Source organism: Stomoxys calcitrans, chromosome 1, assembly GCF_963082655.1.
Source record: "Stomoxys calcitrans chromosome 1, idStoCalc2.1, whole genome shotgun sequence".
NCBI classification, from domain to species: domain Eukaryota; kingdom Metazoa; phylum Arthropoda; class Insecta; order Diptera; family Muscidae; genus Stomoxys; species Stomoxys calcitrans.
In genome coordinates this window covers 93,113,343-93,117,699 of record NC_081552.1, presented here as the reverse complement: position 1 = coordinate 93,117,699, position 4,357 = coordinate 93,113,343, and positions in this window count along the sequence as shown.

The window sequence follows — 4,357 nt, the reverse complement described above, 5'->3', positions numbered from 1 at the left end:
TCTGTATTTGTTAATATCAATTATAATTATACTTATTTCATATCAAAGTGTAAAAAGATTTAAGTTAAATCTATCATCGACTCCGAGGACGGAGCCCGAAACAAGCGTTGGGGGAGTTACAGGGCCACCCACGCTGTCCGCAGAATTTTAATTCATTATGACTATGGATTTTTGCAGCATTAGCAAAAATCCATGATCAACGAAATTGTCGCAAATGGATTTTGTATATACAAAATCCATTTACCCCAACCAGCCACAGAGAAACAGAGATCAATGCAAATATCATTTGACCACCCATAGCGAGCCATAATGAAAACATATACTATGAAGAATTCATCAGCTAATTGTAAACATTTATTTATTAAGCTAGCGTTAAGGAAAATTTGAAATAAAGATTCAGATAGACTTGAAACTTACACAAGAGAAGTTTGTATCTAAAACTTCTCAACCCGTAATTTCACGCGCGAACATATTTTTTTCTTAACGTTTCATGCCATCAAAAGTTAATAAAGATCATCGACTTTCAAAAACTTACACGTTGTTTTTCCTTGAGCCACTGTATTAGTCTTACCTGTGAATGTGTTTGGTATGTCCAGATGTAGTGACATACCGAGGTACAATGTCCCCACCCTGTCGCCTTTTGACATTGAAAATACCCTTATTCCACCCAATGTCCCTATTATGACCAGCTTCTAAAACTAAAGATGAGCCTTGCCCCACATTTCTCTTAAAGAAAGCGAACTTAGCAATTCATATTAAATTCGGTATATTTTGGCATAGCCATCATAAATCTTAAGTATCAAAACAAAACAAAAATATAATTAAATTTTTATACTAAGCCTATTTTGTTCAAGTATAATTTGAATGAATGACACTAAGAAAATACATGATGAATTTATTAATTCATCCTAGTTTAAAATAAAACGTTCTTTGGAGAAACACCAAAAATAAAAAGCTTTAGAGACCGTTAGATGTCTGCATTATGTTGGGAAAAAAAAAATAAAATAAATGTCTCAATTTATTTTTGCTATTGCTATTTCATTTATGTCCAGGGAGAAAGGAAAAAAAAAAAATTATTGTCGTGGATGATAGAGCTCAATAATCCAGAATACTAAAATCAGAAACTAACCGTTATCATTTTGGCTATTGCATTGTAAAAGTGTGGATGGGAAAACAACAATAACAAAAAAAAAACCGGTATGACACCTATCAGTCTTTACACCACCAAGAATGTATTCTCTTAAGTCCAAAATTTAAGTTAAATGTAAAAATGTTTCTCACACATACATACACATATACATGTTATGCACCCATTTCATTTATTGGTGATTTACTTTACACTCAAATTCACTATGGGTATGTATGTGTTGTTTAAAGATCAATGTTTAGTACCGTTATGATGAGAAATGAAGGAAAAAGAAAAAAAAAAAAAAACTTAGTATGTATATGGATTATGTATATGCCTATGAGTACTTATATACTACTTTTACTACATGTGCTTCAATTTCATGTATACATCACCGAAAAATATTTCCAATTTGACGAGCTTGGGAGCTCAAAAGCTGGGACGTATGGGCAGCCGCAACTCCCAATACGATTTGACAAATCCAAAAAGACAATGTGCGCCTATGGCGACTTAGGGCTCCTTTCTCTTCCCCTAAGCAGACTCTTCTCAGCGACAAATTCAACGCCTGTTGGAGTAACAGGCTGCGGCAGTGATATGATTTAGTGCAATTGCACTTACCAAGATGAAATGGTAAAATTATGGAGTAGCTGGGCACCTATCACGTCTATGTCTTGTGTAGTCGTGTATAACACAAAGACCGATGATAATTTCGGTCGCCCCCAGAAACACCTTAGTGGTGGCAGCCGACACAGTTTCCCAGCAAAAAAAAATCCGCACCAGGAGGCCGATGAAGTTATCAGAAACCCCTCTGGTCAACGTTCACCTCACTGCGTAAAATTTCTCAACTCCACGGTCGTAAAATAATTGCCGCAACACAGGTGTATGTGTGCAAGAAAATCCAATCGCCTATAGAAGTCAATGGAGAAGATAATTAAAGGTCTTTAATTAAATTCTCTTCACAGGGTCAGCTCATATTCAATCATGCTTACCAATGAACAATTTATGTTCCGTTTATAAAAAAAAATCTTTTGTAACCAGGGTAATGTTTAATTTTCATTCACTGCCCACCACTCTTGGTATTGCAAGTCTTGTTCTGGTCTCTTTGAAAACTCTTTTCGGAATGTCGAAATGCCTTGACTGCAAAATAACTTGGTGCAAGAGTGTTAGTGTACTGTCAACTATCAGGCAGGGTTACCAGATCACCTCCAAAAAAAATAAAAATTTCCCTAATTACCATCGATCCTTATTAACAAAGACATTGATCGCCGTGTCGTATTGTAAGCACAAATGGCCGTATCGTACAGCATAAAAGGGGTCAGTAACGATCGGTTTCAAGAGACATAAAAATTAGCCTCACTCTAAAAGGTAAAAAAAACATTTGGCAAATAAAAAATTATTTTTATAAATGACGTTGATAATCGAATTTTACACTTTTTTTAGTCCCTATTTAGTCACTCATGGGTATATATCGCCAAGTGGCACGTTTTCTCCCGTACCGAGACACTAATTAGATTAAAAAATGATATCGCCTGAGATTGTTTTCAACTTCCTTGAGTGCTGATTTAGTGACTCGCACGATAGAAATTGTTTGGAGGGTACGTACATGTTTACACACAAATGTGAATGTGTGAACCGTACTCAAATTCATATATGTTGTTCAATTTCAACCCACCCCTTCGAAATTAATGAATTATGAAACACAAAACTATTTAAAAAGAAACGAATTCAGCTTTTATTTGTAAAAATAATTAGATTTTGTAGTATTTTCGATGGTATAAGTTAAATAAACACAACTTTCCAAAAGTCTTTGCCAGCAACTCCCACTCGTATAAAAATAATGTTGTTGTAATAGCAAGACCAAAAGCACAACACTTTCATAATCGATATTATTCGCAAAGATTTATTGCAATTGCTTGTTATGAAAGAAACATTTATTTTTTATTTAATATAGAAGTATATTTATTTTTATTTTTATATATATATACAAACAGATTCTTATTTATGAATCCACAAATAATATTTGTTTCCACCCCGAGCAAGTACATGTGAGCAAGATCATTAACTTAGACTTTAGATCATTAATCAGACTTGTTGCGTCGTGAAATATAAATTTCCCCTGGATGAAAAAACAAGTTGGCGAAACGAATTTTATGGGGATGTTGATCCCATCAAGAGAAAGCCGCAGGTATTTGCTTTCAGGAACCACGCCTCTCGGGCCTTCCCTGAAGCATTCAAGGCGGATTTAAAAAGGTGGTCTCACGCATGACATAATTCCCAGGTAGTGTACCGTAAACAGCTGAGTACAATTTTTTCTCGCGAAGTGCACTATCTGTCAACGAGTTTTGTTTGTGTGTGTGTATATAGTTAAGAACGATGACACACACAAAATCTTCGATTATTAATCTTGATTTGGAAAAGAAAAAAATTAGAAAGAGAAATAAAAAATCCTTACTCTAAAAGGTAAAAAAAACATTAGGGAAAAAAATTTATTTTTTTGTTAATGACGTTGATAATCGAATTTTAAACTTTTTTTAGTCCCTATTTAGTCACTCATGGGTATATATCGCCAAGTGGCACGTTTTCTCCCGTACCGAGACTCTAATTAGAGTAAAAAATGATATCGCCTGAGATTGTTTTCAACTTCCTTGAGTGCAAATTTAGTGACTCGCGCGATAGAAAATGTTTGCAGGGATACACAAAATCAGTGTTGCACTAATCACTGATTTTGACAGATAGTGCACTCAATATTTTGTTTTTGGGCAACTGCCACTACCTGGAAATGAATATATCTTGGTCTCACGCAAACAGCTGTTAACAGCCGGCCAGGTTTGGCGGTATTAAGACGTCAGATTTTTGTTTGCACTCTCTTTGTTGTTATCTTCTTTCTAGCATATTCTCTGTTCATGTACGCACACGTATTCACAAACGCACATAAATTTCTTTGTGTGTGTTGGCAAACCATCGATCAGCTGGATGACAAAATGGCGGATTGTGACGCGTGTGCCTTAATGTCGCTCGAAGCGCCACCTGGCGGACAATAGCGAACTGCTTAGGCATGAGCCACGACCCCTGTCTGATTGACAGTAGGACAGTTGGTGTTGTGTTGTCATTTGGCCCATCAGAGGAAGTTCTGGCTGGGAAGAGCGCCATGATGGACCAAATGACAGCATATGCCTCTGCCCTAAGAAGGAAAAATCTTTCTTTTTGATTTTGACTGTGCAGCAAGCCGGA